We start from the raw sequence: 25,914 nt of genomic DNA on the forward strand, positions 1-25,914 counted from the left end.
AAGAGAAAGAGAAAGAGGAAGTATCGGCAGCTCAAAATACATCAACCCTCTGAGGACATTTATTTATTTATTCATCTTTTATCTGTCTATTTATCGATTTGATTTGATTTCTATTTTGTGTAGGTCTAGTGTAGGCCCTATGGTCTCTTGCAGTTTCTTCCATTCGCATGTCCCTGTGTTCTTATGTTCTTAATTGTTTGTCTTATTACTTCATTCATTTATTTGTATATCAATTTATTTCTATCTCAGTTATTGGTTTAACGGTTGGCAAGTTACCATATTTTTCTTAGAGAATTTATAAGTTGATGTTTGGGAGAAACTTATTTATTGAATGGATTTTAATATCATTTGAAAATCTTGTGTTAGCACATTTTTTACTTTAGGTGCGCTAATTGTAAAACATGTGTGTGCGCGCGCATGCGCAGAGTTTAGAGGGAACGTTGCCTGAGAACAAATGGGACTCCTGCTGATTTATGATATGCTGTTAGCTTCATCTGTTACAATGACCAGCAAGAGAATGATTTTAGTATATATTATGCATGTATATATCTATACATACATAAATACATACGTATGTACGTACATATTATGCATATATATATATATTCATACATACATAAATACATACGAATGTACGTACATATTATGCATACATATATTTATACATACATAAATACACACGTATGTACGCACAGATTTTGCATATATATCTATACATACGTATGTACGTACATATTATGCATATATATATTTATACATACATAAATACATGCGTACGTACGTGCATATTATGCATATATATATTTACATAAATACATATGTACGTGCGTACATATTAGGCATATATATATTCATACATACATAAATACATACGTATGTACGTACATATTATGCATATACATATTCATACATACATAAATACATACGTATATACGTACATATTATGCATATATACATATTCATACATATATAGATACATGCGTATGTACGTACATATACCAAAAAGTCTCTTATCTTTATATCTTAGCTCGCGTCAGAAGCAATACATGTTTAACCACATATCATTCCTGGGGGAAAACGTCACATCACACGATACACCAAATTCTGTGCCGTACATCATATCACAAACCACGTCACAGTCCCCTCCGGATAAACACCACACGTCACACCGCGTAACGTCACGCGTCACACGTAGCGTCTCATTTACGATATCGTAAACCAACGAGCCAGTGCATCCCTGGCGACGTCCCCGGTCCTCCTGGTGTTGTACACCTCGACGCTAACGCATGGTGAGAGGGAGAAGTTATATTTTTTTCGTGTGCGAGAGGAAAAGACGGGGAGGGGGTGACAAAAACTTTGAACACGATTGTGTTTGTTGGCACTGTCGCTACATAAAAGGAGGAAAGAGGAGGAGGAGGAGGAGGAGGAAGAGGAGCCGGAGGTTGATGAAGAGAGAGAGGAGAAGGAGGAGGTTGATGAGGAGGGAGAAGAAGAGGAGGAAGAGGAGGAAGAGGAGGAGGAGGAGGAGGAAGATGAGGAGGAGGAGGAGGACAGGAAGAAGAAGAAGAAAATGACAGGGAAGAGGAAGAACAGGAGGAGAAGGACGACAAGGAAAAAGAGGAGGAGGAAAATGAGGAGGAAAAAGAAGAGGAGGAGGAGGAGAAAAGGAAGAATAAGAAAATAATGAGAAAGAAGAGGAAGAACAGGAGGAGAAAGACGACAAGGAGAAAGAGGAGAAGGAAAAGGGTGGAGGAGGAGGAGGAGAAGGAGGAGGAGGAGGCCTTCGCCCTAAGTTCAGGACGAGGACAGAAAGTGAAGGGGAAAGCGTCCAGTAAGGATAAGGAGGACAGGGAGGAGGAGGAGGAGGAGGAGGTGGAGGAGGAGGAGGAGAGTGAGGTGTTGGCGATCAGTCGAGGGAAAACCGAAGGAACACCTTTGAGGTGTTCCTCAGAGTGCCAAGTCGGATGTTTGATCTCACGACAAAATAGAATAATGATGCCACTTTCCCCTTTCTCTCTCTCTCTCTCTCTCTCTCTCTCTCAAAAGCGCGCTCCTACAACATTAAGTTTCAGTATCATCAACAACGGTGACAAATGCAATGGCTATTAAAACATTAAGTATCCACTAAAAAAATCCTTATAAATAGAATATCATAGGAATAAAGTCTTCCAGACTTCCGTTAGTTTCAATAATAATTTAAGTTTTTGAAACGTTACGACCGTTAGGCAGTGACGTCATGTCGCTCAAACAGGAGAGCCAATCACTTCCGGTAAAACAGATTCTCATTAGCGTTTTCGAATGCAGTCGTTAGAGGAGGGAGAGTTTGAACTTCTTGCACCTTCCTTGTCACATCTTAATTAGCTTATCAAGCCAAGAAATTAATCTCAGCACAGAAATCAATCCATGAAATTTGTCCCAGCAAATAACTGAAGCCATACCCGCCAAATCAGACAAAATTTCGTGCACGCAAACTTTAAATGCATACGAGCGATGAACGGCATAACATTGATATACGGAATTATTTTAAAGTGGATTTTATGCCTTTGTTTTTTTGGGAGAAGGAGAAGCCTTTGGTATATGTATGTATGTATTTTAGAGTAGACTATGTATCTTATGTTCCTTAGAGATACTAGATTATTCTTTAAAAAAAAAAGTGAGGGATTGTGGAGTCTAGAATAAGTGAAGTTTCTTATTTTAAAATTCTGAATGGTCGGTATAATTGATTAAGTCTGGTTAGCACCCATCCACAATTAGGTTACCGTGTGTGTGTGTGTGTGTGTGTGTGTGTGTGTGTGTGTGTGTGTGTGTGTGTGTGTGTGTGTGTGTGTGTGTGTGTGTGTGTGTGTGTGTGTGTGTGTGTGTGTGTGTGTGTGTGCGTGTGTGTGTGTGTGTGTGTTTCAATCATATTTATAAAAAAAATAATCCCCTTATTCTTCTAGCTTATGATTCTCAACAAACACAAACTTGGTACTACGATTCCAAGAGCACGTGTCAATGTAAACAAGCAATAAAGCTTGTTTTGACAGTAAACAACGAACTCAACCGACCCTATGAATGAAAACGGGAGCAATTTCGTGAGAAGAGGCCAGGAATAAAATCGTGAGAGTCCCGGGAACCAATCCCGGGAGAGAGTTCTCACGTGTTAACCCGGGGGGAAGAAGCTTCCAGAAGTATTTTCTCTGGAATAAGCTAGCGAAAGTCCTGGAATCAAATTTCGACGGAAGCAAATCCCACAAGTAGATACTGGGAACACAAATCGTCTTTATTTTTCATTCTATCATTATTTGTCTTTTTACTGTAGGTTACTGTATGGATGCGTGACAAATATCTCACGTTTCTATTTAGCTTGCTTGAAGACTCTTTGAGACAGAATAAAATCCTCAGTTATTTATTCCATAAAGTAATATGGACCATACTCAAAGACAAACAACTACACGGTTCTGTAGGACAATCAACAAGGGAAGCGTGTATGCTAATAAAATGTGAGAAATAGCGTTATGTACGTACTGCACATGCCTCTCTTTACACCCGACAAGACTGAGCCATTATTCGTGTGTGCGTGCGTGTGTGTGTTTCCCTCTATTGGCATATTCATTTCCCCTTTTTACCTTTTTCCCCTCTGTTTCCCCTCTTTATCCTTTGTCACCCCTCTTTCCCCTCATCCTACTTCTCTTTCCCAGCCTCTCTTTAAACTTTCAAAAGACATTCGATTATATTCTTAAAAGCCAAACGATTCAGGGCCTCAAAAACTCGTGGCAAATATCGACCATATTCCTTCTAAACATAAGGATATTAATTGTCATGGTGTGCGGTTTTGGGTCCTGAATTTTCGTTTAAGAATACGGCCCATTGTCAACTCCCAACTAATTATTATCTTTGTCTGTAAGCCCACTCATATCACACGATCCTACCTCTATCCTATCAGCTGGTTCTACAAGTACCTCTCACTCTTTGGTCCAGCCCGAAGCCATTCTTCGTCCCAACACCACTTGATCCAATTGCTCAGCCCAGGTCAAACTGCTGAAGACTTTCGACTGACCCAATTGGCTGGTCAGGTCAACCACAGGCTGTGTTCGACCAAAATGGGGAAAGGCAATTGTGTCTGAATGTTGGTAATCGGTAGATTCTGCCTTTTTCCTCTCTCTCTCTCTCTCTCTCTCTCTCTCTCTCTCTCTCTCTCTCTCTCTCTCTCTCTCTCTCTCTCTCTCTCTCTCTCTCTCTCTCTCTCTCTCTCTCTCTACCCACCGAGAAAACTCGCTCTACTTCGGTCAACTTAAACTACTTTACCATAATGACATACTTTAAAGATTTTGTTCAAGTTAACGCAGATTGTTTTATTCAGTTTGGGACAGCAAGCAAAATGTACTTTATTCCACGTTAATATAACAGTAAAAGTCTGTCCACTTCTTCATTATACAAATACTAATACTTTAATACTTTAACACTTTAATACGTGAATAATTTTAATACCAAATATTTCACCTGCTATAATTCCTTATTTTCATAGTGATATCAACAATAAGTACCGTAGAGATAAACATCTTTATCAGTACCGAAAACACACCCACCAGTCAGAAAGCTGGGATCGGTGACGTCACAAAAAGAGGCGGGGCTTAGGTACAAAAATGCCACAAATGAGCTGTAGGAGTTTCCTTCGATCTCGCAAAAGCATTCGTTCCCTCACTAAACCAAAGTCCCTCCACTTACATAAAACTTCCTCTCCCTTTCACCCCTCTTCCCCTTCTCCCTCTTTCCCCCTTCTCCCTCTTCCCCCCCTTCCCCTATCTCCCTCTTCCCCTTCTCCCTCTCTCCCTCCCTCTCCCTCTTTCCCCTACAAATGAGCAGTAGGAGTTACCTTCGATCTCGCAAAAGCATTCGTTCCCTCACTAAACCAAAGTCCCTCCACTTACATAAAACTTCCTTTCCCTTTCACCCCTCTTCCCCTTCTCCCTCGTTCCCCCGTCTCCCTCTCCCCCTTCTCCCTCATCCACCTTAGCCTTTTTATAAGAAAATTAATTCAACAGAAGTCTTACTTAGAACCAAAAGAGATGTTGCTGATCTTCATGCTGTGTCCAAAGAGTTGCTGACCTCAGCATCTTTAATCAACCTTTACTACATTCCATCTTCCCTCTCTCTGGACCTCACCGACGGCCTTAAAACATTCAATTCGGTGACGGGGCATCTAACTCCACTTTTACCAAACGTCAGACAGTTTTATTCACCTGACAGAAGAACCCGACAGTAAAAGTACTCTCCCTCATCAATCAAGTCCCTAATCAGGATGAGTTTTCACCCTTAAATTAAGTAAAACTTCTCCATTTTTTGCTTTTTGTTTTTTGAAACCTGTGCGTTGCTGTGTTGAAGGGGAACCAACCCCCCCCATTCCTCCCTACCCTCCTCCCCCCCAACCCAAACACTCCCTCACCTTCAAATCTCGACCGACCAAGCAACTACATGCTTGACCTTCGCTCTCTTTTCTATCCCTTTTCTTTCCTCTATATATATGCATGCATACACACACACACACACACACACACACACAATACATGTATATATATATATATATATATGTACATATATATATATATCTATATATATATATGTATATATACATATATATATATATATATATATATATATATACACAGACATATATATATATGCTGGGACATTATGACAAGTTGATGAAGGTGGAAAAAGAATTCACGGGTTTTCCCTGAAGAAGCATAGAGCGAAACCGGTCAGGAATAAACTCACGCACTCTGAACTAGACCCGTGACCTCTTTTTCCATTATATATATATATATATATATATATATATATATATATATATATATATATGTATATATATGCATCAGACATATACATATATAGCTCTGGGATGTTATGGATCACGTTTATTATGTCCAAAATTGTACGCCAAGGCAGTTGATCATTTAGCCACCGAAGGAGCGACCAACGTCAAAAACTAAGAATTAGCGATAAAGAAAAATACATTGGTTTGAACCAAAGGTGAGGAAAATAAACGTAAAAATATGAAACTGACCCGTAGGTAATAGGTTGATAGTTTGTTACTTTCTCCTACGGACAGCTTCTACCCAAAAGATCTTTACTTAGAAGTTCAGAATCTAAGCATTTATCAAAGGATTACAAAGGCGGAGCATGCCGACAGGAGACCTTTTGGTCCATAACTAGGTCGGATACGAAAAAAATATAATAATGATAAATAAGTAAATAAAAATAGATAAAATAAAATAGATAAAAATAAATAGAAATTATAATGATGTAGATAATAATAAATCAAATAAATAAACGCATATATATAGTTAGATAATAAACAAACAGGTAAATAGTAAATAGCAATCTTGTAGTTGGTTGTATTCGTATATGTATTATTGACATGTCCTCATAAGCAAAATATCAGAAACACTGGCCGTGGAACGTAGAATTACAGACTGAGATTAGTAAAAATATATATATATTTTTTTTAAGGAAGACCACAGGACGAGAAGACTCGAGGAGAAAAATAAACGGAAAATAAGTAAGAGACAAAAGTGGGTGAGAAGGAGAACTAAGTAAAGACGAGGAGCGGAATGTGAGAGAAATCGGGGAGAAAAATAAACAGAAAATAAAAAATCGAGAGACAGGAGTCTAAGAAGTTAGTGATTATGCGGTAGGAAGAGAGGCTAGGGAGGAAAGCAGAACAGAATATACGATGGAAGAGAAGGAAAGAAGAGAAAAGAAAAGGAAAGGAAAGGAAAGGTAAGACAGGTCAGGTAAAAGAAGAGAGGAAAGAAAGAGAATAGAAAAAGAGAGATGTTAGTGGCGAGGATGGAGAGGAGGACGAGAGGACGAGAGAAAAAACAAAAAGAAATCAAATCTTTCTGAAGAGAGAACAAGGAAGAGGAGGAGGAGGAGGAGGAGGAGGAGGAGGAAGAAGATAGGAAAGAAAGAACGAAAGGTTAAGTATAACGCATGAGAAGACGATAAACAAAGGGAGGGAAAGGATAATGAGATGGATAATGGATAAACAAGTGTGAACAAAGAATGTTAATGAAATCTAACGCGCCATGCACCAAGCAGGTGAAAAAAGCATCGTTGCAATTCTCTGACCATTTCTAAGTCTTCTAGGTGCTTTGTACACAGAGACAGGCCTCGCATTCTGTTCTAGAATGTGTGTTTGTGTCTAAAGATGTGTCTGCTTTAATGTCTGTGTTTGTGAGTTTAGAAATACAAAGTGGTTTTTTGTGCGCAAGACGAAATAGATAGAAAACATTTGAGAAACTTTTGCTATGAGCATCACGTGACAGAGTGAGTTACAAAGACAAATTAAATTACAAAGTAGACAAAATTCGCATTCAGACAAGTAAAATCAACAGACAAAATAATCAATTGGTAGGTATTATGGTATATTTCCTACTCAGAGTATACCAATACAGGAGTGGGAATGCACAAAACAGTATTTGATCACACCACCAAAATGACTCCCGCACAGTCACAACAGTCAAAGACGCACAGCACTTGAAGAACACAGACACAAACACAACATATATATAGAGTGAAGAAAGAAGTTTTGATAGGAGATCGTGGGTCCAACTAGTTTCGTAAAACATTGACACAAACGTCAGTACATAGGCTGTCCATTCTGTCAGTTGTTTTACGCACACGAACGTACACACACACACTTCACATAGTCGCACACTGTTCCGCGCTGGGAACACACAGTTACTGTGAGTCAAACAACAACAACAACAACAACAACAACTCCGTAGTTACAACTCGGTTACACTATGACCAGACCATCAACAACAACAAAAACAACTGAGAATTTCTGCCTACACTGTTGAGGATAGGTACAATTGTGCACAAAACTCTTGGACTATAGTATGAGAATATAATATCTTATTGTTCATTACTGAATATATGTTTCTGTACCGTACTTTCTTCAAAATATAAATCCTTTCTTAATGAAGAAAATTATATCAGATAGTGGGCGACAAACGTTACATTAGGGCTGTGAAACTCAAGGAGCAATCAAAAATTTATAACTACGGCTGTATAACTAGACTCTAAAATCAGTCGATAACTTTGTAGTTCTTCCATCTACTAACAGATGGCGCCGTAAGCACAGTCTGTTTACCGTGTTGCTAAACCCCTAAAGAATATTACAGTAATAAAATAATATGGAAATAAATTCATTACCCTTTGGCCATCTATAAGCACATAGGAACACCTGATGGTGGACCTCAGGAGTGTGTGTGTGTGTGTGTGTGTGTGTGTGTGTGTGTGTGTGTGTGTGTGTGTGTGTGTGTGTGTGTGTGTGTGTGTGTGTGTGTGTGTGTGTGTGTGTTTGTATGTGTGCGTGTGTGTGTGTGTGTGTGTGTGTGTGTGTGTGTGTGTGTGTGTGTGTGTGTGTGTGTGTGTGTGTGTGTGTGTGTGTGTGTATGTATGTGCGCGCGCTCGCGGCTGTGTTTGTCTGTTGTTGTTGGGAGTGTTTGTGTGTGTATGAGTGTGTGCGCGCGTACAAACTTACTTGAAGATACGTAAAACTTAAACGGGTTCATAATCAAATACACAATCGCGTTTATGCAAACAAATGACCTGACACGATTACTGACGATTATTTCGTTTATTTTCATTACGAGAATGAAGAATTACCTCACATAAGCCAACACACAACACATTACACCTCCAGAATCATGTAATTGTCCTCAAAGGTCGCATTAAACTGAGTCATTTCAAATGCGGTTTCACCCACCCATCAAACCACACGAAACGCACCCTGGTAACATACTTCCACAAGCGTCCTCAACTTTTCCCGAAACATGAAACCCTCTCCACAAAAAAAAATAATAATAATTTCTCTGCATACCAATTATAACAACTTCGCACCTAGACGCCAGCTGACTCAGTTTTGTCCTCTGGAAAACCATAGGCCAATTATCCCCCCAAATTTCCCATTACTGTAACCCCCTTCACCAGCCTTAAACTTGCTTAACCCTTGGTACGTGACAACCCTCCCCACCTTTCCCCCAACCAACCAATTCCCTCCTAGACCTCTTTCCAATCCTAAAATTAATTTCTCAACTGTCCCATATCAGCTGAACGGTTGTGGTGAATAAACAGACATTTGACCACATCAAAGTACACTTGGTCATGAGAAGATTAAATAATTCCCTAATAAATAATAAACATCAAATAAATTATATAATCCTTAAATCCATATCTCGCACATATCACGCTCCACCCTAGATATATTGAACACACACCCACACCCTTCCGTGGGACAAACGCCCCCAAATTTGGGGACAATTTCCCACATTCTCCTTCGGCGGACATTTCCCCAACTCGGGGAACAATCGAAAGCGACCAACCCGTGTTATCCATCCGAGTGTCTGCCGGAGGACCTTACCCGATATTTATCCATCAAAATGCGAATCCATTTGTCCCGTAAACATTGCGAAATATTGAATTTCGTGCCGCTCTTCCCGCCTCCTGAGAGATAATGGCTCACGGACAAAAGAACGCGTTCCCGGGAAAGTTCTCCTCACCGAGGTATTGCGGGATTCGAACAGAGGTAGGAGATGGAATGGGGCGAGAGGTGAATTCATGTACGAGGAATGTAATACAACATGATAATGGAGGAGACTGCAAGAGACTATAAGGCCTACAAAAGGGAGTTTAATGTCCCTTACCACCTTTCATCCCGGTTCTTAAAGTCATCTAATCTTGTCTTAAAACAACCAATTGTTTCAACGCTCAATACTCCATTGTTACCAAGTCTTTCATTCGTTAACCACTCTCTTGGTAAACCAGTTCTTACTTAATCCCTTCTTAAACAAACCTATACAAAGAGATGAGAAAAGCATGAGTGAATGTTCAAAGAATGGAGATACGCAAAGAGATGAAAGAAGCATTTAGAGAAAGTTAATATGGACCAACTAACTGTTGCCTCGAGTTTGACGAAGTGGAAAATCTGCAGCGACCCTACAGTAACCGGTAACGATCCTCGAGTTCTCCTAAATATTTTTCTGTGAAGACAAATAATCTTGTCTATGTTGTACTAGCGTGGGGTTGTTTCTATCTCACCGAATTTATCTTTAAAATAGAGTAACGAAATTCTAAAGAATAAAACTTTAATAAAAATTCCCTGGCGGCAGAATACACGATACTGAGGGCGTACAACGCAGTCCAACGATTGGCTGATAATTTATTGACGGTGGACATTTGTCTCCTATAAATTAAGACGACAGTATCGATGTCGCCATTAAGTGAAACAACATCCCCAGACCTCAATAACGAGAACGCCCACCTCGACATTTTTCTCACTTCTCAACGCAGAAAGCAAATACATTATCACAAACATCAACAAAGGCGCACTGGACCCCGATGACAAAAAGTATCACTACTCACACTCCAATCAATTCTATTAATTTTGTGTTGGCCAACATTCTACCAACAAAAGATATCATACTTCAATCAATTCTGTCAACTGGTGAGATAAGATGGCGCTGTAATATTCAATTGAGCAACATTCCAACAGGAAAATATATCACACTTCACAATGCAATCAATTCTATCAACTTTGTGGTGAGTTAGTACGGGTCTGTAATCTTCAGTTAAGCAATATTCCACCAGCAAAAGATGTATTTCGCACTTCAATCAATTACATCAATTTTGTGTTCAAATATGACGGAGACTATGATCTTTAATTGAGCAACATTTCAACAGCAAAAAACGCGTCACAGTTCAATCCATTTTATTATTTTTGTGTTAAAATAGAAGCTGCAACATAAATGTAACCGCTGGCCATTGTGATTATGCCCTTGTGCTTATATTTATCAATTTAAGTGGCGATTTCCTTTTGTAGGAGAGTAAATACCATACGCGTGCGACAAATTCACTGCGTCTATTTAGAAAAAAAAAATAAAAATAAAAAAGATGAAAAATACCATTTAAAAATATACCCAAAGAACAAATGATCTGTTATTAAAGATAACAGAACAAAAATAACGAATATCAAAGCACCTGCAGAAGCAGAGAACCCTGTCCGAACTAAATTTTGCAAATTTAATTTCTCAAAAGTTTCTTTTGCCAGGCACCGGACGATTTTATTCATCAACAAAAGGTACTTCCAATGACCCATGGTTTCAATAATCGAAGTGACTCGATTTCGACAACGGGTTACCATGACAACGAAAAACTCATGGTAAGATACAACACGAGGTAACTATAAGGGGATCTCATACTGTAGAGGAAGGACAAAACGAGGATGGAGTCTGCCAACCAAAGCTTCTGCCCAAGTCGACTTCGCCCCTAAAGAGCAGGACTCAAAGTCAAGCACCCTCGACTAGGGAGTAGATTTACCAAAGCCCTGATTGGAGGAGGAGGTGGGAAGGGGAAGGTAGAAATGACATGACAGGGGGAAAAATATATCACACTTGAAAAATTAGCGTACAAGGCTAGTCGTGTTTTATATTCATGAGTGGGATACATATGTTCTTTTTACGACGGCGCAGTGATAGCGTTCGCAACTGCTAACCCAGCGGTCCGAGTTCGAATCTCGCCCAGGGCTGAAATAATTTCAGTATCGCTGCGCTGTGAGCCGATACTCCAACTTTTGTGGGCTGGGGGTTGGGTATGTGTGTGCGTGTAAGGTCACAGCATTACCCATAGATCGGTCATACATGAGCTCTGAGCTCTCGTCCGGGACGGTAGTAACCGTCGATCACGAGTCCAACACGTGATCCAAGACCATGGTGAATCACACACACACATGCACATGGTACCCTTTCAGTATGAATGAAGCCGGGTTTAACTCTATGGTGACAACTATCAGCGAGCAAGAAGGGACAATCAAAGAAGACGAGGCAAAAGCCGCCGACCATATTGCGAGACAGAATGACCTGTCCCGTCCCGGAAGTGAGGTCACTGACGACCGGGGGACTCCTCCCGGTAACAAGAGGGACTCACCCAGCATCTGGGTGAGTCTGGGTGAATTGAGGAACATTTTCCCTTCCCTATCGCTCGGACGCCATTTCGAGACAAATGAATATGTGTCGCTTTCTCTTTAGCCTCGTTTCCCCGAGCTGTTTTGTGTGAGCTGCCCCCAATTAAATGCAAGACTGTTAGCTGTTGGTAGTTTAATGAGTCTGCAGGTATGCCTGTATCTGTGTGTTTGGGTGTCCGTATCTGTGAGCATGTTTGTGTATATGCATTTGTGTGTGTACAAAAGTGTACCTGTCTGTAGCATACAGGATAAGATTTATGTTCGTACGTGCCCATGTGTGCGTGCATATGTGTAAGTGCATAAGTTTGTATGCGTACATGCATGTATTCATGCGGTTGTGCATGTGTGTATATGTGTTCGTGTATATGATTGTATAGTACATACATACTAGTATTGTATTTCTAGATGTGACACGCATATATAAATATATACATATCTATACATTTGATTCTTGTTATGAATAAGTGTGTGTGTGTGTGTGTGTGTGTGTGTGTGTGTGTGTGTGTGTGTGTGTGTGTGTGTGTGTGTGTGTGTGTGTGTGTGTGTGTGTGTGTGTGTGTGTGTGTGTGTGTGTGTGTGCGTGCGTGTGTGTGTGTGTGTGTGTGTAGGACCATGTCCTTCCCTCTGTGTGCACACGAAGGCAAAACGATGTTAAGTTCGAACCTTTGACGAGCAACAAGGACACACAAACGCGTCCAGGGCACAAAACAATTAGGTTATTAATCGGTTTACTTGAACCTAACACAAACCTCTCTTTACTGATGCCTCAAAGGGTGCATCAGATCACTTAAAGAGACCAGTCATAGATGTCTTTAACCCCTTCCTTCTGCCAACAGTAATTAAATGGCTATTGCCCAAGTACTTATTACCTGCTTATTACTAATACTGTTTCTATCACCCCTGTCGTTACAGGAAATGAATCAAAATCGTTTAACAGTAGACAGGATTAAAAAGAAAAACGCCTCTGGTATGTAACGAGTTAACAACGTTTTGTTAACCATAAAAAAGCTAATATAGAACTGAAACGGTTATGAGACTTTAATAGATCATTAGAATCAAGCCACTTCCCCATAATAACGCTATCAGCATTCGCTAATGATGATTATTTAAACAAATAAATAAATAACAAAGCCAAGAATCATTTTTGGTAAAAGGAAGTTAAAGCCACGGTTCTGAAATCAAATATTTAGTCATATTTCCGTATGTATTGTACATATGTACAGTGCACATATCTCAGTAAAAAGAACACTATATCACTCTACGATATGATCATTTTTATAACTATAACAGTCGTATGTAGGACTCGAACCTACTGCTTCAGACATCGGTAAGATAACCTTACAGAGCCTTAACCCTGTCTAGTCACTGTAAGGTTATCTTACCGATGGCTGAAGCAGTGGGTTCGAATCCTACATGCGACTGTCATAAAAATGATCAGATTAATGTCGCTGTCACTAGCGAAATTCTCTCATATCACTATGTTTATCTACAGAGTGACTTATAGTAAGGCACTGTAAGGTTATCTTACCGATGTCTGAAGCAGTAGGTTCGAGTCCTACATGCAACTATCATGTCTACCTACAGTGTGACTGATAGTATACCTTCTGACTATGGTAGTGATGGTAAAGGAGTTTCCTTGTGTGAAACGTAAGTCCCGTAAACTGTACTTCCAGATTTTAGAATCTCAGAAGGAGAATTTAATTCCTTATGAGAGTCTGTCCTCCAAAACAGCAGATAATTCTGTTCACTTCGAAAAATAATCTCTCCTAGCGTCTATTGGCTGGGAACTATAAAAACCCAGCTAGACGAGAACGACGAAGGATATGATTCTTTGTAAAGGATTGAAGCAGATTACTACTAGGTAATCTTAGTAAGCAAAGAAAAAATCTTCTGCATTTTTGTGAGACGATGATTTACAAATACATCAAGATTTTTTTATCTTTATTTTAGTCAAAAAATGTGTAGCCCCAAGACCACGTGGCATCAGTAAATGTGGTTGCCTACATTTGTTTTGTTTGATTTTTTTTATCTTTACACAAAAGATCTAATTCGGTGCTCCGTGATTTTATGTGTATAAAGATGTAATCATGTGTAATAAGAATCTAAGAGTCATGGATCAGAGAGAGAGAGAGAGAGAGAGAGAGAGAGAGAGAGAGAGAGAGAGAGAGAGAGAGAGAGTGTGTATGTGTAAGTGTGTGTGTGTGTGTGTGTACAAACTGACCATTATGAAAAAAGAAAAAGAAAAGAATAAGAATAAAAACTATACACGAGAAAAAAAGATAAACAAAAAAAAAGGAGAGAAAACGGGAGAAAACAGAACATAAGAGAAAATGGAAAAAAGGGGAAAAGAAAATAGAATCACATAAGGACAGAGTTGATATTAGGTACCAGCAATTTCTGAAGGCAATATTACTCCGTTTATTGTCTACTCCGCCCCTTTCCACCTAATTGACCCCAATTACGAAACACTCAAATACGCTTTCCTCCCTTTTGCTGCCAATTGGCCATAGCCATGCCTCGTTTTATATACAGTGACGTGATTCAAAGATCACACCAATTACTCGTCCCATACACACGAAGTAGCAAAATAGTTTTTTTTTATTTCGCAGCCCAGTCCCTAAAGATAGTTTCTAGGAAAAAGACTAGCCCAGTATTCCCTATGTCTAGAATGTCGATAGGCTTACCAGTCCGTACATGACTAGATTTTTTTATGAGATGATTCTGTTAATGTATAATTTTTCTTATTAAGTGATACACACACACACACACACACACACACACACACACACACACACACACACACACACACACACACACACACACGTTAATATATATATACACATTTTATATCATGGTGTTGTAGTGGTTAAAAGTGACAAAACCTTATCAATTGTAACTTCCTTCAGACTCTAAACCAGCTTGATAATGATATCTGACGGGAGGTGAAGGGGACAGGGAGGGAGAGGATGAGGAGATTTCTTTTTCCAGCAATAACCAACGTTTCTACGAGTATTTTTTGCTGGAAATATCACACCGAAGAAATGCACTCGTAAAGGAAAGAAGAGATTTAAGGACGGTAGCATAAAATAGGATATATAGTTATATGTAAATTTAATCAGGGTGGAGATGTGAATCTAACCAGAAGAAAATACCACATGATTCTGACCCATAAGAAGACATATAAAGTCAATGGACTATACGGGGTAAGGAAATGGGAAGAAAGAGTAACTTGGTGAGACTGTTTGTTAGTACATACAAGTTTGCGTGCACCTGCATGCATATGTGTATGTGTGTGTGTGTGTGTGTGTGTGTGTGTGTGTGTGTGTGTGTGTGTGTGTGTGTGTGTGTGTGTGTGTGTGTGTGTGTGTGTGTGTGTGTGTGTGTGTGTGTGTGTGTGTGTGTTCATTTATTTTCGTAGAGTGTGACAGATATAACATTTGGCAGGAATGCATATATGTAATCGTCCTCCCATATGGTAAATGTTTGAGTCTATGTGAGCCTGTTGAGAAAGAGAAAGATAAATAAAGATAGGTAGATAAAGAGAGAGAGAGAGAGAGAGAGAGAGAGAGAGAGAGAGAGAGAAAGAGGGAGAGAAGAGAGAGACAGAGAGAGAAGAGAGACCCACTTTTGTAAATTAACTCTTTATTAGCGCCCGCTGGTCTGGAAGACCTTTGTTCGTGCGGGTCAACAAAGCCGTGAGACAAGTGATGACATATAGATGCGCGTGAGGCACCCCGTGAGATGGAGGAAGAGTGAGGATAGGAAGGTGAGTGCGTGGGTGAGGGCGTGAGGATGTGAGGATTGAATGAGTGAGTGGAGAGCTCAAACCTTTGAGGTTATGTGTGAGGAGTGGGAGAATTTCGGACATTAAGCAAACAAACACTTTCAAATACAATTCATAATATCATTCAACATAACAGCAAACCTTGCGTTATCTTTCTTCTATTCCCTGATCCTTGTTATACTCCCCACTGACAACCACTATGGTATGTTACTTAATGCATACAAACAACAAAGGAGACTAAGCATCATTAATTCACTCTTTTGTCCTTATTCGATATTTCATGCTAGGAACCCGAAACTCCTTTATATGTATACAAATGCAGACTATTGTATGAAGCAATACGGGTATTATTCAACAGACCAAAAATCAGGTCACAGTCTCCCCATGTAAGGTCACACTCTTCTGCTCATTTCACATTAATCAACTTATTTCTAAATTATATTTTAAAATATATTCTTCATTTTAAGCTACTTCTTCTTGAGTTAAATTTTCAAGTTATATAATTCTTATTTTACTTTAAGCAACGTATTCTTAAGTTATATTCTTAAGAAACACTCCTCATTATAATTTAAGCATTCATTTTTCGTTATCTTAGCCATGCATCTTTTATATTGCAACTGATTATATATATATATGATTATATATAGCTATTACCCATAAGAATCTTAAGATATTTTTATTGCATTATTTTTCCACCAAAAAGTGTTTTCCACGAAAAAAGAATTTGTTACGCTGTTGAGAGTGATAAGATATTTACTAGCGTCATGCCTTACATACTGAGGCATTAGAAAGACAATAAGATTGAGTATTTTTTCTATATTTAAAAAAATATTAAATGATAAACTAAAACACAATGAAGGTGACATATAGACAAACTACCCAATTACCAACCAAAACAAACGACTTTTTTTACACAACATAACAGAATCCCCTGTCTCAGAAGTTGTTCACATACATTAAATGATCCAATTAAAAACCCACTAAAACCCACATTGAAGACCGCATTTTTAATTATTTATTCATTCATTTATTTATTTATTCATTGCCATTGGCAGTTAGCAAAGAGGCAATCAAACAAAACACGATATAAAGAAGGCGCCTCTATCAGTGCGACGTTTTGCTTGTTTAGAGCTTTATCAAGTCCATAGCCGTGACACATAAATATTTTCTATATATTTATTTGTTTTCTATTCCATATACCAACCAAAACCCCACTGTATAGTACAACTACTCATACATCAGTCTACCATTAACCACATTTGTTCAAATGCTCACTGCACCTGACGATCTAATTAAACTCGCTAAAGATCTTTACTGGTTTCATGGTAACGAATCACAGACGATTCTGTTTAGTTAATGAGCTTCCACTCTACTTAATTCTAAGTACTCTGTTCTAACTAACACTATATAGATTAGGGACCTCTTAGAGGACTAGAAATTACATTAACCTAGAGAGGAGTGTTACGGTTTTCCTTGATTTTATTCTAGCAAGCACCGTACTAGATTTCTCTACCACCTCGACTGACAAGAGGACAAGAGTCGCCAATCTTAGACATTTCATTCTAGCTAAAGCCATAGACTTTCATTCAGTTGGAAGAAACCCTCTTAAGGAATTGAATTCACATGCAAACGATTGTTCTAAACCTTGAATTGGTTAGTTAACCCTGGGGTTTTCAACCTGGGGTATACGCGGTCAGGCCGTACGCTAAGGATTTATCATGAGGTTATGTACTCAATAACAATAAAGTGGATGGGAGTGGGATGGGTGAGAGTAGGTTACTATTGACTACCTTCCTTATAAGAGGCAAGAGGCCTTTGGTGTATACATACACTGAGCAGATAAACTAAGTAAATATATTACCTTTATCATCTAGCATTTTTTGCTTGCTTGTGTTCACCATATTGGCTATGCTAAACACTCCCTCATTTCATCACTTCGAATATACGAGACGGAATGTTAATTTGTATGTTTTTCACTTACCACAAAAGGAACAAGAAAACACTAAGAATCTTCAAGAGGGTACGATAGTATTAAAATATCTAAAACCCTTAAGCTTCTTAATTGATGATATATATTCCTTTATACTCCTTGATTATTAAATCTATTCGTCACATCACGCAGTAATCCAGGTAACCTACTTTCCAGATCATAAACTGTTTTTTAAATCTACTCTTCACAATAACATACTTAGATCCACATTCCATGGAATATCTAGTTTAATCACATACTACTCGTTCAACTATATTTTTAGTTATCATCACAGTATTCTAAATTTCAAATTTCTTAAGGCATCTAGATCCAGCTGTGAATTGTCAATCAATGTAATTCTTGCGGAAGAATCGATTGAAATGTGGCCAAGCGTCACCGTAGACTTTAAATATCATTAAAATCCAAAGAAAAAATAAATAACAGATCGAATGATCTGCGAAATACCTAAATTATTTGTTACCATTCAACCCTACAAACACAAAGACGTTCTTAGCCTAACGCTCGTGGGACCCCGTATCCAGTGACATGGTTGTCCAACACCACATCCCAGACAACGTCGTTTTACACCCACACTCCCACGACCTCTCCCCATCCTTTCCAGAGACTCCGATAGCTCTACTCCTCAGGAACCTCCTCGTGAGAATTTTCAAACTTCAAAGGGACTTCTCCGGTCGCTGAGGGACCTTTCCATTTGCGGCCACCTCCCACGGGAGTCGAGGCGGAGACTGACTGGAAGACCTCACATCTTTTGTTTTGAACTTAAGACCTCTGGATTATGGATTCTTTTCAGGCGAAGGTCCTTCAGGGAAAAGGTGCGTAAATAGATGAAAGAGTTTTAATTTTCTAGATTGTGAGCCGGCGAAACATAGACGGTGGGAGTTAGAGTGAGTTAATATCCTCACCTCGATGACATTCTTCGAATCTTTTCCTTCTGGACAACGCCAGATGAATTTATTCGTCTTAGTCTTTGTCACATGGTTGAGGATAAACAAAATGGCGTCTGGCAGAACACAATGAACGAGGTTAACTGAACTGTATGAATATTGTCGTTGGAAACCGACCATTTTGTTCAGCTAATGAATAGGTCCCTGGAACGCTGGAGTCTCGATTCAAATAATTTCGTTCTACCCAGTCGGGAAACCCCTTACATGAATAAAAACATATAATTTCTTAAACAATGAGAGAGAGAGAGAGAGAGAGAGAGAGAGAGAGAGAGAGAGAGAGAGAGAGAGAGAGAGAGAGAGAAGGAGAGAAGGAGAGAAAGACAGAGAAAGAGAGAAAGAGAAAGAAAGGGAGATAAAGAGACAAAGAGAGAAGGAGAGAGAAAAGAGAGAGTGAGGGGAAACTACGTGGGTACATCTCAGTATGCTCAAGACTCAAAACTGACAGTACACAACTGTCAGTTACACCAGTTAATTTCAGTCACCAGGATGACGTCAATAGTAAAGTGCAAGTGGTTTGGCATCTCTGGTTATGAGCATTTACATAAATCAGTACATAATTGATCAATTGTTTTCTGTTATTCTTTACGTCTTATTGGTGGTTTTAGAACAATATTTTTTACTCATTTTCTTGAGTTACTGAACCGATAAAAGAAAGCTGCGTTTAAACGTCTAGTTCTGTTTGAAAATTAACAGTCTTGTGCACTGAAATTAAACCAAATTTAACTTTAGCTCTAGTTTACTTTCTTTCCATAAAATAGACATTACATAGTTTATTATGGTTAATAGAAGACATTTTCTTTCATAGATCAGTCTCAGACAAAAACCAAAGAGTTTTTGGTCAACCGAGCCAACGTCTTGAGACGAATTTGCTCCTTAGTTGAATAAGATCGTTTCATGCCAACCAGAATAAAATATGTAAAAATATTTGAGAGACTTAAAAGCCTTAACGGAGAACCTCCGCTGAGTTTCTTGAACTCCGAATGATTTGGGAAAGGTCTCTTCTTCTTCCTCTTCTTCTTCTTCTTCTTCTTCTTTCTTTTCTTTCTCACATTTATCAAAAGTGAACCGAATTCACCTGTTGAAAATAAAACTCCATTTTTGTGACGATGTCGGTCGAATTCCAAATTCCGAATATATATGTATGTATGTATGTATGTATGTATGTATGTATGTATGTGTGTATGTATGTGTGTGTGTGTGTGTGTGTGCGTGTTTCCATCTATGTATGCATGTGAGTGCGTACGAACTTTTCGTATACATACATGTATGTATGAATATACATATGTATATGTGTGTGTATATACAGTATATATGTATGAGTGTGTGTGTGTGTGTGTGTGTGTGTGTGTGTGTGTGTGTGTGTGTGTGTGTGTGTGTGTGTGTGTGTGTGTGTGTGTGTGTGTGTGTGTGTGTGTGTGTGTGTGTGTGTGTGTGTGTGTGTGTGTGTGTGTGTGTGTGTGTGTGTGTGTGTGTGTGTGTGTGTGTGTGAATATTCTCTTATCGAAACCAGCCTTCTCTTCGGCCTCTTCGGGGGTTATCAGCCACTTTATAATCTTTCTTCTGACTGACATCTGGCAATTTTATTAAACAAATGAAAGAACGACATCTGAAAGAGCCTTTGACCTGCCGAAACCCCGCGATGATTATAAAATAAGATTATCTAGGTTAAACAAAACTCAAATGTACTGTGGGGTAATGCCACAGTATACAACATAAATAATTTAACATCACGAAAGGACATATCGGAAATTCCTAGTATAACATATACCTGAAGATGTCCTTCCACCTTTGCTCGTCACAAAGTAGAAGAAAAAACAAGTTTTTATTGTACTACCCTATAATACACCCTATCAGTCGATTAAAAAAAAACATCAAAGATGAACCATTTTCTTTGATCAGCAAATGACTTTCCAGTCAAATGGACTAAGATTCCGATACTAGTAGTTATCTAAACAGAGTTCTTATACACTATTTCTATTTACCTATATCTATTTTATCTACTTATCTGTTATCTATTCATCTATTCATTTTAATTTTTCTATTTCTCTCCGAGTATAAGCTGTCTAACGCTGGCGACTCATTCAACCACAACATTAGTTTCGCTACTATACGTCAAGTTTCTTTTATTTTCGTTCGATTTCATTTATACCGTCGTAGATTTATTGAAAATTTGGTTCCTGGTAGTGCACGTAGAGGGCAACAAGCAACATCTAAAATAAACGGCTATTAATTCCTAAGAAAAGGTCATTGTAAACTGAATCAAGACCTTGCTAGTATTCTAGAAATTAGGCGAAACAAATCGTTTCATTCCCTGAAGCGTGTGACTGAAATGTACATTATCTCCTGAAGATGAGAGATGACTTCAGATGAACACAAAACAAAATGTCGTCATCACATTACCGTATGATAATCGCCAAATAGACAAAATCCTAAATGCCCTTAATGAAACTTAAGAATTTAGATTTTTTGGCAAGCGTATACACCTAAGGCAAATTTTATTATCAAATGTTCTTATCTCGATAAATTGGATAAACCAGATATCAAATAAATGTCTCACATAATTAAACAATAGGAGTTTACTGAGAAACGTGGGGGCTTGAATATTAGTAGATAAATAAACCTAATTTTTGTGAACTAGGAAACTACTAAAAATAATATCTGTGCACACATTTTTTATACATCTTATTTGGACAAATGAACAGTAACTTTCTCTTTAAGAAATCGAACCTGGGATTATAATACATGGAATTCTCAATAGTGTCTTTGATCATTGATAACAAAGAAAAATCGAGGTAGTCAGCTTGACATTTTACTGGGATGCACAGTCGAGCAGCAAAGGCCAATTGCTCTATTTCATCAGCACCAGGAAATTTACAGACAAGTATACATTTATGGAATAAATGAATAATTACAATGATACATCCCAGCATCATAGCAGGTTCAAATCCTTTTAATCCATCACGATGGTAACAGACGGGACTCTTAAGCTCGGGAAGTCCAGGATCGAGACTCCACGACGACTGGATTTTGTTTTTTGGAAACACACTCGCTTCAGATAAACTCAACAAAGTAACATCCCCATGTAGGAATCACCGGGAACTTAAACGTGTGTATACTTGTCAGTAACAGGAAAGAAGACGTTTGAGTATATTTCAGGTGAGAAAAGAAATCCTCCTGTTTGAATTCCGTCTGGGTTTTTTATCCTTTTTAGGTGATCCTTTTAATCAGTTCCAGAATTAGTTCTAGTATGGTATGTTAGTTACTTGTTCTCCATTCCATAATCTCCTAAGAATCCCAGTTCCCCTATCTCTGAAATATTTTTGGTTTAAATCCTAGTTTAGTACTAGGGCACTGTCTAGCTGTATAGAGAAGTCTGATCGAAAGTGACTGAGAAAATATTATTGTTTCAAGAGCATACAACACCTTGAGAGGGTTTGACTCTATCACGGAAAAATCACGGACCATCATTACAAAATCGTATTAGAGTGAATTCAGTCTCGGGAAACAAATTTTAGACGAATTCAGCTTAACCTAGACCAGTCTTTGGTCCATCCCGAAGACTAAAATTCTCCTGAACACTTTAGTTCTTCAAAATCCTTCAGTTGGACATTGAGAGACGGAATCAATGTCTTTTGTGCGGTCAATCACGGCCAAACACTGCATCTCGGTCATCAGTTATTAAGAACCGGATTTTTTTCTATTCGTGAACTGCGGAAAAGGTTATAGACATTTTCCGGACAGAAATAATTCCTCCCACCCCGTGATTTTTTCTTTTCTTTTCTTTTTATTCTTCATTTTCTTTTCTTATAACATGAGAAGACTAGTTCCTGCCTCATTTCATTCTGAAAACCTACGACTAGTCTTCTGATGATACGAAGCGGTGTTCAGTGAGAAGGAAAATGAACGACCTAAGCCTCCTTTCCCTGTGCCATTTTTCATCACTGAATAAAAGTCATATATAAAATTAATCCTCACTAACGACTGCACATTGCCTGCAGTAACCGGCGGAACTGCCTTTCCCACAGACTCCTGTCAATGAACCCCGTAAGGAACTAATCCTCACGTGTTCTTCTAAAGATATGTTTCTGATAAAGCATGGCGCCAAATTTAATTTAAAAAATATATAAAAAATCTAAAAGAAGTTATCCAAGTTAAAATATAACACGAGATATGAATTGAATTTATTAGCCACATCTATCAAAAGACTCCTGACCTTCCCCATCAAGTCTTCAAGTTATCCAAGTTAAAATATAACACGAGATATGAATTGAATTTATTAGCCACATCTATCAAAAGACTCCTGACCTTCCCCATCAAGTCTTCAATGTCTTCATAAAGAGTAACTAGTCAGGATCTGTGACCATAAAACAAACCAATGTATTTTAGTAATCCATATGCGTTCACAGGGATTTGAAGTTTCTTCAAAGTACCTACATTAGAAAATAAAAAGACAAATAAGGTCCGAATACCCCAGCATTTGGAAACCGACGGAACTATATTTCATATCCACAACAACCGAGGCAGTACTGTACACTAACAAATGTACTCTAGCACTTTTACCCCCGCTCAATTTATTATGGAGATGACATCTAAAAACAAAATCTAAAAAGTTGATATATTTGACTCTATGGTTCTGCGGTAAATGAGTGAATTTAGTTCTATCGTGGTTTTGATTGGTCAAACTCAAATCCACCAAACGTCTTTTCGGTCGTGTGTTTTCCTATTCCCATGTTTATCATATTTTTTTGTAATTCTTCAGTAATCATTCACATCTCTCTTTTTCACACATCTCCTTTCTCCTCCTTCTCCTCCTCTCTTCCTCCTCTTCTCTTCGATTCCTTTGTCGTTGCTAAAATTATAGTAAATCATCTGGAATCAAAAATAGAACCTTCGGTATTTCAATTTCATTTGTGAATTTCGGAGATGAATGATTCAATGCTCAAATTGTCAAATATGAATCAAGAATTTGGAAACAGTTTTGTCTTCTTTCTTAGTTCATAGGAAACTGAACTAAAGTCGTAGAATTTAATGAAGAAATCAAACATCACAATATATGTATCAATATTCAATTAGAATGATATGTAAACATATAGATGTACTTGAGCATACTTTACATATACATATACTCATACATTATTAGTATATATAAACACTTATTCATTCAATTAATTCACACTGTATTTACATGCATGTGTATCTGCATATACGTGTGTGGGTTTTGTATGCAGGTGATTTTCCATTTGTGTGAACATGTGCGTTTGTATGGGTGTATGTGTACACGCTTGTGTGTGTTTGTGCGTGTGTGCATATGTGTGTATGTGTGTGTGTGTGTATATGTATGTATATGTGTGTGTATGTGTGTGTGTGTGTGTGTGTGTGTGTGTGTGTGTGTGTGTGTGTGTGTGTGTGTGTGTGTGTGTGTGTGTGTGTGTGTGTGTGTGTGTGTGTGTGTGTGTGTGTGTGTGTGTGTGTGTGTGTGTGTGTGTGTGTGTGTGTGTGCGTGGGCGTTAGCGTGTCTGTATGTGTGTGCGTTTATGTTTTTGTGTGCTTTTCTATATACACGCATGTATGCGTGAGTTTGTGTGTGCATGTACGTAGATAATTATGCATGTATGCACGAATACACAAAACTTCATCACCACATATATGCACCATGCACCCACTTTACAATGATCTTGATTTTTAATATTCAAACTTTAACTTCGATCTGCCTTCCGACCGAAAACTTGAACCATGAAAACTTTTGCTTTTCACTCTTTTTTTCCATATTTTCTTCGTACACATCAGAACTCATACATAAACATAACAGCATTTGCCATCGTCACGACAGAACCTTCCTTCCCCGAAGAACAAAAAAAAAAAAAAAAGTAAGCAAATACAACAACAAGAAAAAAGGGATGACAAACGTCGGAGTCCTCTGAGTGGACGCGATGAGGAGAACAACTCTGAGGCACAACTTACCTTTGCGAGTGACGGTGGGCAAGAAAAGGTGTGTAGTGGTTGAGGTGGTGGTGGAGGAGGTGGTGGAGGTGGTAGGGGGGGTTGTGTGCGGGGCTTACGAGCGCAGCGCACAAGAGGAGGGAGGGTTGTGACGCTAACCCGCAGTTCTTGTCCTATTTGAGAGCGCGCGTTGCCCCACCTCCTCTCACTCCCTCACCCTCCCTCCCTCACTGACTCACTCGATCTCGCTCTCGCTCTCTCTCTCTCTCTCTCTCTCTCTCTCTCTCTCTCTCTCTCTCTCTCTCTCTCTCTCTCTCTCCCTCTCCATAAAGTTACCTACCTTTCTATCCATCCCTTCCTTTCTCTCTTTCTTTCTCCCTCTCTCTCTCTCTCCATCAATCTATCTACCTCTCTACCCATCTCCCTCCTTTCACTCTTCCTCCTGCACTTCCTCTTCTTCCTCCATTTGTTCCTCTTGTTCTTCTTCCTCGTTCTCCCTCTTCTCCTCTTCTTCTCTTCTTCGTCCTCGTCCTTTTTCTTCTCTTCATCCTTCTCTTCTTCGTCCTCGTCCTTCTTTTTCTCCTCTTCCTTCTTCTCTTCTTCCTCCTCCTCCTCCTTCTTCTTCTCCTCTTCCTCCTTCTATTCCTTCCTTTTTCTCTTCCTTCTTTTCATTTTCCTCTCCCGTCCCTCATCCTTTTCCTCTTCCTCCTTCTCTTCTTGCTCTTCTTTTTCCTCCTCTTCTTTTATCCTTCCTCTTTTCTTTTTCCATTTTTATTTTTCATCTTCCTTTTCATCTTCCACCCACACGACACACTCATCGTCTTCTTCTTCTTCTTCTTCTTCTTCTTCTTCTTCTTCTTCTTCTTCTTCTTCTTCTTCTTCTTCTTCTTCTTCTTCTTCTTCTTCTTCTTCTTCTTCTTCTTCTTATTATTATTATTATTATTATTATTATTATTATTATTATTATTATTATTATTATTATTATTATTATTATTATTATTATTATTATTAATTATTATTATTATTACTATTATTATTATTATTATTATTAATTATTATTATTATTATTATTATTATTATTATCATTATTATTATCACTATTATTATTATTATTATTATTATTATTATTATTATTATTATTATTATTATTCTTCTTCTTCTTCGTCTTCTTCTAATTTCTATTTCTTTTTTTTTCTTCTTTTTTTTTCTTATTTTTCTGTTCCTGACACTTTCTCTTGTCTCATTC

The 25,914-nt window shown here is 38.4% G+C and overlaps 1 protein-coding gene across 1 annotated transcript in view; it reads right to left on the bottom strand.

The window, feature by feature from the left end:
* The window catches only part of FMRFa (FMRFamide related propeptide), a 178,387-nt gene extending 153,715 nt beyond the window's left edge, over window positions 1-24,672 (bottom strand). The window contains exon 1 of the mRNA XM_076175633.1: window positions 24,635-24,672. The gene's annotated coding sequence lies outside the window, so the exon portion shown is untranslated. The remainder of the gene's footprint in view (window positions 1-24,634) is intronic.
* Between the last annotated feature and the right edge of the window lie 1,242 nt (window positions 24,673-25,914).

The sequence above is a fragment of the Oratosquilla oratoria genome, chromosome 37 (assembly GCF_046742065.1).
Source record: "Oratosquilla oratoria isolate Oo_2021 chromosome 37, ASM4674206v1, whole genome shotgun sequence".
Taxonomy (NCBI): domain Eukaryota; kingdom Metazoa; phylum Arthropoda; class Malacostraca; order Stomatopoda; family Squillidae; genus Oratosquilla; species Oratosquilla oratoria.